General features: G+C 37.7%; 1 protein-coding gene across 4 annotated transcripts in view; it reads right to left on the bottom strand.

The window, feature by feature from the left end:
* Positions 1–14,988, bottom strand: part of ralyl (RALY RNA binding protein like) — a 329,501-nt gene extending 314,513 nt beyond the window's left edge. Inside the window, exon 1 of one of the 4 annotated variants that reach the window (XM_031903434.1) lies at positions 14,430–14,988. The gene's annotated coding sequence lies outside the window, so the exon portion shown is untranslated. 4 annotated transcript variants of the gene reach the window in all.
* Positions 14,989–15,457: the final 469 nt, after the last annotated feature.

Here is a 15,457-nt window from a genome sequence, read left to right as displayed (position 1 = left end):
ATTTTCATATTGCAAACTTATAGTGGTGGAACGTTTTTGTTCTTTATACAGCCCCTCTGCGGCACATTGAGGGTTCTGATATCATTAGCCATTTTACATTTCTAATTACAGTATTATCCCTATTTATTATCAGCTACATTTCTGTACACTACTAACTCTTTCTATCAACTTTGTATTGATATTTAATAAAATCTCCATCCAACATTTTCTAACCCCATTTCTGTCTCTGTCTTCATTCTTCCTTTCCCATCAAGTAAATATTTATATAACTATTATCTCATTTGTCTTCTTCATTTAATCTTTTCTTTTTTTTTTACCTTTCATCAACATAATTTAATGAGTTTTCTTTTCACTCCATTCTCATTTTCTCTAGGCTTCATTATTTCTCTCCTTGTACTTTCTTGAACAGGTATGGGCAGGGTCAGACTGGGGGGTGAAGGGCCCACCGGAGCTAACGCCTCGCACCCCCAAGGTCCCTCCGCCGACACATCCCCTGCAGGGGTCTACTAAAAATAATTTCAACATTAAATAAACCCAATAGGATTGTTTTGCCTCCAATGAGGATTAATTATATCTTAGATAGGATCAAGTACAGGTATAGGATTTGTTATCCAGAAATCCTTTATCCAAAGAGCTTTCAAATTATGGAAGGCCATCTACTATAGACTACATTATATTCAAATAATTCAAATGTTTCAAAATGATTTCCTTTTTCTCTGTAATAATAAAACAGTACCTTGTCCTAACTAAGATATAATTAATCCTTATTGGAGGAAAAACAATCCTACTGGGTTTATTTAATGTTAAAATTATTTCTAGAAGATTTATAGTATGGAGATCCAAATTACGGAAAAATCTCTTACCTGGAAAACCCCAGGTCTAGAGCATTCTGAATAACAGGTTCCATACCTGTACTGTTTTATTATTACAGATAAAAAAAATCATTGTAAAAAAATTAAAATGATTAGTTTATAATAATTCTATGGGAGACGGCCTTCCCATAATTCAGAACATTCTGGATAAGGGGTTTTCCGGATAACTGATCCCATTGCTTATTAAATCCCTTTTGAGGTTAACTTTTTCTTTTCTAATATATGTTCTTGCTTATAATTTCCTTATGTTCTTTTTCTCTCTACACCGCAAATCCTAAACCCCATCTTACTTCTTTAAAAGAAGTGCTTCTTTCTCTGAGTAGTGCACTAAGGGCACAGCCGCATGAATATCTTAAAGCACATAAAAACAAAAATTACACTACCAGAGCTGTTTCCATGAGTGATTTTTGTCTCCCCTGTACTATGCTGTTATTACAATAACAATAGTTGTAATTACAATAGTTATGCTTTATCAATGGTTGAGACCAATTTTTTCATCTTTATTTAATCTCTATTTAATGATTTTTCTTTAAATTTGGGTACTCAAACCTGCCAAGATCCACGTAGATCATAGGAAACATCACCATGTTTAAATAGAAGTCTTTCTATTATTTCACTTGCTTGAAAATTCTCAATTTGTTTTGCCAATACATTCTATGAGAAACTTGTGGAAAGCTAGAAAAGATTTTTTTTTGGCAATGTCATGATACAGAATATTCTACTGACACATGATAAATATCCAAAATAAAAAAGATGAGAAATATTATGCAACATTTCTTAAACACAAGAGAAGGCTAAAAATATAGATATCAAATTTTGATAAAGATGCCCTTCAGTTAAGGGATAAGCAACATTACATAGAAGAAAATGTGATGCATTCTATGCACCCAGGAAGACCCATTTATCAAACTCATGTTTATAGCTTTAGAGGTTTTTGAAACCACAACTAAACTCAATTCCACTAAAACCAGGAATGTCAAGTGATTTATTAAAAGATCCGAATTAATTAAGCACAAACGCATTAAAATGCAGACGGAAAACAAAAAGAACATGAAATCTACAATTTTTCGTTTTCATTTTTTTAACAAATTTCCAAATTTTCAACAAACCCCGCCCCCGGGGACAGCTCCCATTGACTTCTACATGACCTTGACAGCTTTTAGATGGCAACGTTTTGTACAGGTATGAGATCCGTTATCCAGAATGCTTGGGAGCTGAGGTTTCAGGATTAGGGTTTCCATAATTTGGGTCTTCATACCTTAAGTCCACTGAAAAATCATTTAAACATTGTTAAACCCAATATAATTGTTCTGCCTCCAATAGGATTAATTCTATCTTAGTTGGGATCAAGTACAAGGTACTGTTTTATTATTACAGAGAAAAGGGAATCATTTAACCATTAAATAAACCCAATAGGGCTGTTCTGCCCCCAATAAGGGGTAATTATATCTTAGTTGGGATCAAGTACAAGGTACTGTTTTATTACTACAGAGAAAAAGGAGATTATTTTTAAAAATTTGAATTATTTGCTTATAATGGAGTCTATGGGAGGTGGATAATTGTATCTTAGTTGGGATCTAGTACTAGTACTAGTGCTTATAATGGAGTCTATGGGAGATGGCCTTTCCGTAATTCGGAACTTTCTGGAAAATGGGTTTCCGGATAACGGATCCCATACCTGTATTAGTGTTTTTCATTGTTTTTACACTTAATAAATCACAAAAAATGTGTGATTTTGTTACATGAAAAATTTAAGTTTTAGCACAAAAAAACACAAATAGTAGAAAAAAATAAATAAATACGAACGTTAGTAAATGCCACCCTAAAACTGTCTTTATGGCATTTCTGAAAGTAAAATCATTGTGATGACTGGTTAATAATTGTCCTGAGTTCCAGCAAGTTTCTGATTACTGAATCTGTGAAATTCTATTGTGGCCAATTTTGTGAGCAGAGTGTGCCTCGTACATCAAAAAAAATGTACAGAATTTCCCATCACACTTGATTATAAACAACAACTCATGGAGTCAAGTTTAAATGTAATATGATGGTGGGAATCACGTTATGTGGTGTATATACAATTTTGTGTGCCACAAGTCTTTGCATGCACTGGCATCCCAATGAAAGTGTTTGCACACAAGCATTACTTAGAGAGTACAGTAAGTTGACAGTGACATCAGCATTAAAAAATGAATAAAGTATCTTTACGGATCATTTTTAGAAGCCTCCACACAATCTTACTACTTCTTACCTACTTTGGGTATTGTATAGTTGGATAATCTCCCTTCTACAAATAAAAACAACTAGTTATTTCAGCTAGACACATCCCTGATAATCCACCAAGCTTAACAACATATTCTAAAGTACCATATAAATCTATTATTGTCTGATAAAACAAAACACACATCAGGTTTTTTTTGTTTGTTTGCTTAAAGGTCGTCTGTGCAATATATTTATGTTTATTTCCAAAAGGAAAAAGGCAGACAAAACCCCAGTGCAAGGCTTTCCATATATCTTTCAAACAATGCATTACCTCCTGACTTCAATAATCAAAATTGAATTCCTCAGAAAATAGCCTGCCTGTGTTTAAACGAGCCTAGCATATCCCCATAAATATATCCCTTCTACGGAGATATCCAATCTCAACATGTAAAATGTATTTGCAAGAACAATATCCTAAGGTAAAACATTAAATTATCTCTTTTCCCTTTGAAAACAACCAATAAATGTTACTGCACAAATCTGTTTCCTTGGTCTGAATGAATGCTCATAAAATGTGACATTCTACTATAAACTGCACTAATTGCAATGATAGGTTTAACGTAACTATTACCGGTTAACGATAGCGCAAATTGCTTTAATACACCCTAGTGTAGTAAACTAACATATACAGGAAAGCAACACACGCATTTATCGCTTAAACTGCTGAGGAAGAGTAAACCAACGCACAGAAAATTTATATATGTGAAAAAATAATAATAATAATAATGAATTGGCAATCATGTCATGACAGTATAACATTTTTAAATTTTACGGGAAGGAAAGTCATTTTGGCATTTTACTGTCAACAGATTTGCCACATTAGTGCCACCTAGAAACTATATTTATTCTGCAGAAACCATTACCATACCTGAGTAAACTGCTTTAGAAGCTTTCTCCGTTTGCTCAAGATAGCAGCTGCCATTTTAAGTCGCTTCCTGCCTGCAGTCTAGCCCTTATAGCTCAAATCACACATTCCTAAGGGAGGGGGAAGGGAGTTCTTAGGATTCTTGTGGGAGGGGGAGCAGGAGATGGGAGAAAGAAGAGCACTGCGCAGACTCTGGCCATGGGAATTAAGGCTGTTTCTGAGAGAGGAAGTCAGACACTGGAACATAATGTTTACAAAAAAAGAGACAAGAAAGCCTGTGTTTCTTTTGATAGAGGACTCAGTGCAGCATTACTGTAAGTATGGCTGTATTTCTGATGAAGCTTACTTAGGGGCTGATTTACTTACCCACGAACGGGTCGAATGGAGTCCGATTGCGTTTTTTTCGTAATGATCGGTACTTTGCGATTTTTTCGTATGTTTTGCGATTTTTTCGGATTCTTTACGAATTTTTCGGATCCAATACGATTTTTGCGTAAAAACGCGAGTTTTCCTATCCATTACGAAAGTTGCGTAAAAAGTTGCGCATTTTGCGTAGCGTTAAAACTTACACGAAAAATGCGCAAGTTTTCGCGTAAGTTTTAACGCTACGCAAAATGCGCAACTTTTTACGCAACTTTCGTAATGGATACGAAAAACTCGCGTTTTTACGCAAAAATCGTATTGGTAACGAAAAATTCGTACAGAATCCGAAAAAATCGCAAAACATACGAAAAAGTCGCAAAATATTCGTTTTCAAGTCGGAACTTTTCCAATTCGGGTCGGATTCGTGGGTTAGTAAATCAGCCCCTTAGTGTTTACCTTTCCTTTTCCTTTAGAGGCGTGTGGAACATATTTAATAAAAAGTGTAAAAAATAAATTAAATTACAAGCTCAAGCTCTAAGATCAAGCTTTCTACTCTAGTCAGTAGTAACAAGAAATAGACAAAGACAAAATATTTGTGGTGGAGAAATGTGGAGAAGGAAATACATAATTCTAACCAGGCAGTCCTGAAAAACCCTCATTTTTTTAAACATTATTAAGCGTTCTCATAAATTAAACCAGTCATATTTATTAAAGTCATATTTATTGGGAAAGGTACAATTTGCCCTTTGTAAAAGTATGGTTTTGGTTAACTTTATTTCCCTATATATGCAGTAAAAACATAAAGATATTCTATAAGGAATCTTATCTTATCATTAAACCTTATTTAACTGAATATTTGAGTTAAATTGTGTAATCAGAGGAAGCCACAGTGGTTATTTAGATACGAACATCATTGAAATATAAAGCTGCCTTGGTGTTTAAGGTAAAAACATGGACCCAATTTTGCATTCCTAAGAAGTAATAACTTGGAACAACAGAGGGAAATCTTACAAGGTTTTGGACTTTTGTTGTCTATTATTTGAAAACTTCTGTCATAGTTTTAACTAATAAAAACAAGAGGATGGTTTTGAGTGGCCACAAGGTAGTTCTGTCAATGAGTGATCCAATGAGATGAGATGAGTGATCTACCCAAAATAGTGCAAATATAGGGTATTCTTGTCAGTGCATTAAAACAACTAAAAACACTTCACATATTAAAGATTGTGGGCATACATCTCCTAATAAATCCTCGTTTGAAAGAGGCCAGAAAACCACATGTTGTGTTATTACAGATTGTATTAGTGATAAGTTTCATCAGTTAGATCTCTGATTTTGTATTTTTGTTGCAAATTTGTAAGTCAAGTGTTTAATTATTTCATGTATTCCTGGTCCTTTTTCATCAGCGGGCAACTGTTAAAAGTCCAATAACTCAAATAATTTTTCTTCCTAAGTAACTTAAATTCTGGAACAATGAACAAAAATAATAAATATAATAATAATAAAAGTAAAAATAGGGCCAAAGACCTACTTAAACCTAAAAATTCTTAAAGAGGACATTAATTTTCCCTAAAGCTATCCCAGTTGTACCTAGCTACCTTTCCCAAGTATGCAAGCCAAAGGATACAATTGATGGACAGGATTCTCCATTAAGAATTATTCCTACCAGCTTTAAGTCACTTGTCTCAGAGTTACCTATCATGGTAAGATTACCTTAAAATGTTGGTCCTTACTGATTATACACTCCTCAGAAGGGAGGATTTACTGCTGTTTTGTATTCATGGCTAGAGGAAACAAGCATAACCCTCTATGTGCCATATATCCAGTACTGTAAAACAGGCAGCTGAGGAGCTGTGCCAACGGAGGCAGCTTTAGGGCCTATGTGAAAATATGAAAAAAATCTCTCCCCCCCAAAAAAAGATTCCCCCAGCCCACTGCTAGATGCTTCAGATAAATCCAGCAGTAGAGTTAAGTGATGAGTACCCCTATCTCTGCAATTGGCGCACATGCAGTCTGTACTGCAGCACTGTTTATCCGCTGATGGGAGGAGGCAGTCACAGATCCCATAATCAATGGCACTGATATACCAGGATGCCAGTGTCATACAATCTATGCATCCGGGTTACAGGTTAATCTATGGGGGCTGTCAGATTATGCAGAACCTGGCCACATGGCAGGGAGTATTGGTCTTTAACACAAAATCACAAAGCAGGATCTTCTTGCATTTATTGAGCAGTGTTGCTTTAAGACAGATTACAGATTGTAGCATACTTTTATTTTTGATAAAATGCAGAATTGTACTGGGAGTGCTGCACTCATGTGGAAGGTTTATTAGCATATATATTACCCGTTGAGGGTCAGGGTTATGAGATACAATGTCAGAGTCAATGTCAATGAGTAAACTTACACATGTTTTGGGTAATCAATAGTTTTTTCCCCTTTGTATGGGATTTTTTCCTCACTACAGAATAATAAAAAAAAAGAATACAGAAAAAAACCCATTTCCTAGATTTGAGAGTATCAAAACAGATTTGTAGAAGATGAAACAGAGTGAATAAGGTATTTATTATGGGCAGATACATGAAACATGTCTCTATATGACTTTATACATTCAATTTGTTTTAAAAGCTCTGCTTGCTTACTCAGGTTCATTACTTGTGAGTCTCTCTATTCCCAATAAAAACACGTTATTTTGCACCACAGGGGACTTTCAAACTTTTTTAAAATAAAACTGTGCTTGTAGACTATTTTCTTTCAGGACTGCAGACACCACAGGTATAATAAAAATCTTGTACATAAGACAACTAAAGGTAATCATTCTTTCTCAGAACCGTAACTCCTTCTGTCTTCATATTACTTCAATACAAGAGGGATGTGAAGATGTGTGACATGAAGACTATCATGGGAATGAACAAGACTGAACATTAAGAAAGGAGTTTTATACAATAAGGCAATGGGAAAACGAGACGGCCCAACAGACTTTCTTTCAAAAGAATCCAATTGCTGCTGTATTTAATGTGCAAAGCGAACATGCCTAGTTCATGGAACACTGTAGTACTCAACAACTTTCCTGATGTTCTTGGATCTAGACACTTATCTGTTACTGGAACATGGGTTATGCATGTTCTAGATAAAACCTCAGCTTTTTCTAAATGGGGAGGCCTATTTATAAACATTCTCATTTTTGTGGTTTTAGAAATATTTGGAACCTCAAAAAACTAATTTTCTCTAAAACAATGAATGCCAAGTGATTTATTAAAACAGCCTTTAAAAAAACATGAACAAAAAAAGTAGACCCCCCCCCCTAATTTTACAGATAAAAGTGTCAAAAAAACCCAAAACTTCTAAAGCCACGAAGCAAAGAAAGACTAACCAATTAAAAAAGAGACCTGGTTTAAATCCAGACAGGATATTACACTGCCCCTTGAACAAGTTGTAACTGGCCCACCTAATGCAAACAGTATGACAGCAGTGCTACATACTATATTTATTGCAGAAAACAAACCACAAATATGACCCTTTCTATTACCAATGTATGGTAACTCTGGCAACTGCTAACATCATAAACACCTCCAACAGAGCCCAGAGGTAAGGAACAGCATGACCAACCATGAACCTGCTTTGTGTATTCAAAGTCTGTGGATCAGAAACAAGCAGCAAAATTCTTTAGCAATTTTAATAGAAGATCATCCCTCCATGTGCTGTTTCCCCTACTTCTTTCTACTGGACCAAGGGCCGTAAGGTTAAAAGATTCTTTATTGGAAATATCTCTTCCGTAAACATCTCTACCAGTAGATACATTAGATAATTCTCAAGAAATGTTTGGATGTAATTTAAGCACATAAGACAATACACGTCAAGAAGATTTTTTTTTCTATTTTTCTGTAGCAAACGGCTCCAGATGGATTTTTTGCCTTCCTTTGGATCAATTACACTTAAGTAAGATTTACTGGGATAAAAGTTAAAGCTTGATAGACAAATTTATTTCTTTAAACATCATGGCTATGCTCTAAATGCAAAATGTTCATATATTTTACAGGGAGATTTATTACAAAATATTGCGTGTATATATATATATGCTTTCGTGCATGGTGGAGGCCATCCTTTCCTTAGGCTTTAGGGGATACCACTAACCTGATCACTTCCAAATTGCCCGGGGATGCCATTCTCCTCAATTATTGACTAACCCAGGGTATACTAACCCTTTATTACTCTAAGGGGACACAGTTCTCCACATTGACCTAGGGGACGCAGCTCTCAACATGGGTACTAGTTTCCTTTGATATGGGTAGGGGACACGGCTTTCCTGTATCTACTCTGGGGACCCAGCTCTACTGATGGAATCCGTTTACTGCCCCCCTTTAAAAAAACATAGAGTACCCAGTCTGCATGGTCCAAATACGGGCCACTGTGTATAAGGGGACGCAATTCTCCTATAGAGTACCAGGGGACATAACCCCATATGCACATAGTATTGTGCCCATATGGTCCACAAAAGGACGAGGGGATTCAGTTCTCCACATTGGTACCAGTTCCTTCTGATCTGGGCAGGGCACACTGCTTCCCTGCATCTACTCTGGGAATCCAGCTCTCCTGAGGTAATCCACTTACTGCTCCCCTCTTTTGAAAAAAATTTTTTTAGAGTAGCCAATCTTTACGGTCCAAACACGGGCCACAGCGTATAAGGGGATGCAATTTTCCTATAGGGGACATAACTCCACATGCACTTAGTACTGGGTAACCCATGCAGTCCATAAAAGGACAGCGCAGTAGAATATAGTATAATCTTCTGCTCCCCTACACCAGGGGTCCCCAACCACCTGGCCGGGGACCGGTGCCGGGCCATGGACTGTGCTGAACTGGGCCACCTCTGGTCCCAATCCTGTGATCCCAACCCCATGACAACAGCTATGCAAAGCCCAGGAAGCTTTCTACTGATTGCAAAAAGGATCAAAGTACTTAAAGCTCCATACTAAGCATCAGGGGATGTCAGCACTTAGGTGGGAGTAAGAAGAGCAAGGGGGCTGGGCACATCAAGTTGCAGGGAAACAAAGTCAGGTCTCCCACTGATTTTGTATTATGATGAGCTGTATTATACCACCACCCCTGGTCCTCAGAAAAATTGCTTGAAACTGGTCCATGGTGCAAAAAAGGTTGGAGACCACTGCCCTACACCATTAGGACATGGCAAACGCGCACTTTCCTGGAAGTCTCCTTTGTATTTGTGCCTAGTCCTGTGCAGCTACAGTCCCTTGCTCTTGATACATTTTCGTTGCCACAATCTTTGGTTACAATTTTTGTTACAATGGTTGTTACACAGTTTGCTATATTTGACCAGCCACTTGTTTGTTACAATTTGTATTCGTTTCTGTGCTCACGGTACTTTTTGATCTTGTCTGAACAGTGGGATTTTGACAGTTATATGTTTTTATAATCTACACTTTGTGGGCGGGGGTGGGTGACGTCACAGCCATGTCACTTGGCGCAAACATTTCTCACAATGTATTTAGTGGGGGTTTGAATTCCTTCATTTTTCTCTCTCTCTATATATATATATGTATAATTTTTTTTAATTGATCAGGGCTATCTTTATCTTAAAGGGTTTAGTCTAAACAGCTTAATCTAGAGGTTTCCAGACTTTTTGGCTTCATGTTTAACTTTCCCTGGAAAGATTATGAATACATAAAAACTATTTGCTGAAGCTTACAATTCATTATATATTCATATAGGCATCATTCACACAAATAAAGGAGTGCCAGCACAATGTGCAAGCAGGAACCCCAGACGCAAGTGCTCTTAAAATGATCTCTAAGTTGCACAATTTTGCACCTCTTAATGTCCTTGCAATTGTGCCTGGGTCTAAGTAAATGACCCCCATGATGTTGAAGCACCTTAAGGTTAACTATTGGATGTTATAGAATGGCCAATTCTTAGCAACTTTCAGTTTCAATTGTTTTACCTTTCAAAGTTCAATTGGTCTTCATTCTTTATAGTTTTTTAACTATTTGCCTTCTACTTCTGACTCTTTGTAGTTTTCAAATGGAGGTCACTGACCCCAGCAGCCAAAAAAACGATTCCACTGTGAGGCTACAAAATTATTCTTATTGTTACTTTTTATTGCTTTTGTTTCTATTTAGGCCCTCCTCTAATCATGTCCCTGTCTCTTTTTCAAACCACTGCCTGGTTGCTAGGTTAAATTGGACCCTAGCAGCCAGATAGCTGCTGAAATTCCAAAAAAGCTGAACAAAAAGCTAAATATTTAAAAAAAAACGCAAATAACAGAAAATGAAGACCAAATGCAAATTTTCTCAGGACTCTCTACATCATGCTAAAAGTTAGTTCAAAGGTGACACATAGGAATCATACAGACACACAAATGAGGGAGGGCCAACAAAAGGTGCAAAGAGTTATTATATCCCAAGTGCCAGTGCTCTTTAAATGATCACCGAGGGGCACACTTTTGTGCGACGTAATGAAAAACATAAACTACAGGTACCCTAATCATTTTCATGGGAGCTACAATAAATGCCACTATATTTGGGTACAGTTGCTTGTCTGAGAACTGTGTAAGCTCAATAGAATTTGGCTCAGGGTGAGAATGATTGAACTTTTTAATGCTTTTAACTTCAAATTTCAATTTTAAACAAATGCAGCAGTTTGTGGCTAAGAAAGATCATCTCAGCTCCCAGTTTCAGCACAGATGGAATAGCCACAATCACTGAGGTGCAGATCAACTTAGGTTTCAATAAGAACATCTGGGGTAAAGAAACAAATGGCACATATTTGTAGCAACATTACATTTTAAAATGCCTGAGTGTTGGCAATGACTGAATCAACCTTCCCATTCCCTTCATAAAATATAAATGTCTGATAAAGTACAGCATGAGAAATATTGTAGCTTCCCAGGTAAAAGCAATCTATATGCAGCAGGATATGCTTCTGACACGGATATACACTATACCATTTTATCTATCATATCAGTAATTACATGTCACTGTCAATGGAATTGCCTGTGCTCAGTTAATTAGTGATACCAAACGAAAGGAACTCATTTAGAGAAAATGTCAAAGCCAGAAAATGTCTTGTGAAATTCCTTAGCACCATTCAAATAATTCAAAATTATGAGCAGTATAATAAAAAGCAATGAAAACCGATTAAATACAGGGCTAATAAGGAACAATAGAAAAAAAGCATCACTTACAAATACAATTAATAAAGGAATGTGCAAAAGGACTATATGCTTACACAAGCCTGTCCAGTTTAAAATTCTAGCTCCACTATTTACTATATAAAACTCAGTAGAACATCCTCCATAGACAGAGCACAGCCAACCCCTGCAATGCTGAAAGTCACTCAACAGATTCATGTGGGGGGCTTCCCATACAACTATCCTTACCCTACTTAACTTTCTGCATTCTATATTATTTATACCATTTTATTAATTTATGTATTTTCTGGTGGCATGTTATTCCATACAGTGGTTATTAATGACTTGTCCGGAGTTGTTTTATAATAATTTGCATTATTCTAATGCACTTACATAGATTGTGGGTCCAATGAATAATCAATGAATAGTCATAATCATATGGAACACCTTGAAAACAAACAGTAGTTTTTTTTTATTCATCAAGGTTAATCACACAGGTCATTAAGAAGCCATAATACTTTCACTATATATAATATATAATATATATATATATATATATATATATATATATATATATATATATATATATATATAATAAAGAATAACTAAAATATGCAAAATGGCATCCCTAATCTTGCAACAAGCAAATGTTAATAACCTGTACAGGCATGGGACATGTTATCTAGAATGCTCTGGACCAGGAGGTTTCTGGAAAAATGATCTTTCAGAAATTTAGTTTTTTGTACCTTAAGACTACTAAAAAAAATAATTTAAATATTAAATAAACCCAATAGGCTTGTTTTGCCTCCAATAAGGATTCATTATATCTTAGTTGAGATCAAGTACAAGGTACTGCTTTATTATTACAGAGAAAAAGGGAATAATTTTTAACAAATATGAATTACTGAAAATGGAGTCTATGGGAGACTGCCTGCAATTCTGAACTTTCCAGCTAACGGGTTTCCAGATAACGGATCCCACACCTGTATAACTTTGACCTATAATGCTCTACTTATTTTAAAATATCACTCTGTATTTATAAAATAAAACTAAGAATATCTGTGACTACAATTGTGCCACTGACAAAAAATCAATTTCTCCTACAAAAAAGGTTCATCATGTGCCGCAACATTTGTTGCTATAATTCAGTTTCTTAAATGGACTCTATCTGCCGGCCACACTCCTGCTGCCCCAACTTGCCTCAGGGGAAACAGTATTACTGAATAGTTACATGCAGAACCCATTATGTTCCTTGTTGTGGGCTGTAACTGCTGAATAGAAGGTTTCAAGCCAAAGGAAACTTGTTGCTTGAGAAATGCCAGGGCACATAGTAAGGTAAAATAAAGAAGCAACCCATGAAAGAGTTAACCTGGGATAACATAATGGTTGGATATAGAAGCAATGGTTAAACCAGAACAGCTGGGATTGCTGGGACATCTATATAAGCAGATGTGCTGTGTCAAAACTACAAACATGAAGGTAAACAAACAGTGTTTGCGCTCCCAGCAGACACATGCCAGACTGTTTAAGGCTAAAATACGAGTGGGTTAGTGTGACAAATCAGGTGTGAATGAAGCTGTCATAGGGACCCGTCAGCAAAAGCTTTTTTTTTTTCGTTCTCAAAGCCACCAATGTCTTGTTGCCCTGACAGTGGAACTACAGCTGCAGCAAGTTCAATGACATTAGCCCGGCAAACAAAAGGATGCAGTATATCCACATCCGAAAGTCATTCTCTGTGCCTCCCCCCAACAAAGAAAGGCTCCAACGTTTGATGAAGCACATGCAGAACTGCAGATACCGATGCTTTTCTCATTTGATATCTGATTTGCAATAAGGAGCCATGTTGGACCACAAAAAAGCCTCCCAGGTAGCCTCATACACTACTTTTACTAGTCCAGCATATGGCGTATATGGCCTTATTTTGCACAGGTAGAAGGCAAGGGTGGTGGGGATGCAAACAGAAGCCAAGCAAACTTACAGAGAGGGAATACTCTGAGAGTACTGGCACAAATACCCCAGGGCTATTACTGCAGGTAGCTAGAAAGAGCTATGCAGGCATTGAACAGTACAGTTCCTGCTGTTGTGATTGCTAACAGTGGAAACGCCTTCAAGAGATATAGTACCTGCACTGCCTGTGGATCAGATGTTCACCACTTCATCTTCTGTTGACAAGGAAACCAAATCGCACTTCATTTTCCAGAAAAGAGAGAGAAAAAAAAAATACACTTTCCACTGCCATCAATTGGAAACGCACACAGCTGTACCAACAGATTAACGTCCATTCATTCATAAATTGCCTTTTTTTTTTCTTTATTAGCATGAAATTATTTCAGGGGCAGCAGAAAATAAAATACGCCAAAGTCGACAACAACTTAACGATTAAAAAAAAAAAAGAAAGAAAGAAAAAAAAGTGCAGCAAAAAAGTGAAGTTGCCTTTTTTTTTTTTTTTTTAAAGGGGTATGTGTAAAAAGCAGTCAGGGGGGAAAAAGAAAGGGAATTGGTCTTGCACCATCAAGAAATGCCAGCTTCTTGCCAAATCTTATCATACATCCCATTGATATAAAAAGGAAAAAACAATGATGGAATCAAGAGTTACAAACATACTGCAGATTAAAAAAGAAAGAAAGAAAAAAAGAAGAAGAAAAGAAAAGAGTAACACATTCACTGCACAGTGCCCAATGAAACCAGTTGCTTATCAGGGGAGCTTGCTGGTCCCTTTCCCAGCAGCACCCAGGACCCTTCACATCACCACCCAACCTGCTAGAAAAACTTGGACTAAGAACTACTGCTCCCATTATAACAATCAGCAAAGAAGTTAAAAACAGTAGTTACAAAAATAAAAAAAATATGTATTGAAAAAAAAAGACAAAAAAATACCCCAAATTAAAAAAAAAAAAGACAAGAATGTCAGGGAAAAGGTACTCACCGAGCGGGAGTAAAATGTTGGAATAAAAATGAGAATTTTAGGAGTAAAAGACAGTATGGCGGTGGGAGAAGGAATGAGCGGCTTCTCTCTGTCCGTCTCCGCTTCGGGCACTGACACGTGACTAGGAGCCAGGCTGACTTGCGGCCAGGGGGGGGGGGGGCAAGTAAGGGGCAATAAGTACAGCGACAGTGTGGGAAGGAGAGCTTGGAAATTCCCAGCGGAGCTCTGCTCAGACGGCTGCCACCTTGCAGCGGGAGAATGGGGCAGGTGCGGTGCCGATTCCCTTTCTGCTCGCACACAGTCCCCCCTAGCTCTCCCCCCTGTCTGGGATCCCGGAGTCGGTGCGGTCACGGCAGCTGCTGTGAGTAAGTAGCGCGGCTCCGGGGCTCGGCGGCTCTTCCTCCCGGTACTGCCGCTGCTGCTGATGGCACGGTGGCTGCTGTGTGAGGAGGGAGGAGGCTGGGGATGGGGAAACCATCCAGAAGCTTTATCACTTCAAGTCCTGTCAGTGGGAGAAAATGGGCAGCTTATCCCGCCTGCTTCCCCTACTGATAATGCCAGCGATCTGCCTTCCCTCAGCTTTTCGCTTGGGTAAATGCGCAAATGTGCGCCGCTCAGAGCCTGCGCTTGGGTATATGCGCAAATGTGCGCCGCTCAGAGCCTGCGCTTGGATAAATGCGCAAATGTGCGCCGCTCAGAGCCTACGCTTGGATAAATGCGCAAATGTGCGCCGCTCAGAGCCTGCGCTTGGATAAATGCGCAAATGTGCGCCGCTCAGAGCCTGCGCTGTGCTGCCTGTGCGATTGGGCAAAGTGTCTGCGCCCAGATGCGCTCTCACCTCTCTTTGCGCTGCTGAGTCTCCCTGTGCGACCGAAAGTTTTATTGTCAGTCCTGGTGTGTAACTGGACAGTACCGAACGGTACCCGGGTATCATTTATACCCAAGCAACACACTGCATTTATTGTCTAGTAATGGGCTGTTTGTAGACATGATTATTCCATTTATCACCAAATAGTGGCAACAGATAT

Source organism: Xenopus tropicalis, chromosome 6 (assembly GCF_000004195.4).
Source record: "Xenopus tropicalis strain Nigerian chromosome 6, UCB_Xtro_10.0, whole genome shotgun sequence".
NCBI classification, from domain to species: domain Eukaryota; kingdom Metazoa; phylum Chordata; class Amphibia; order Anura; family Pipidae; genus Xenopus; species Xenopus tropicalis.
This window is presented reverse-complemented; position numbering and strand designations above follow the sequence as displayed.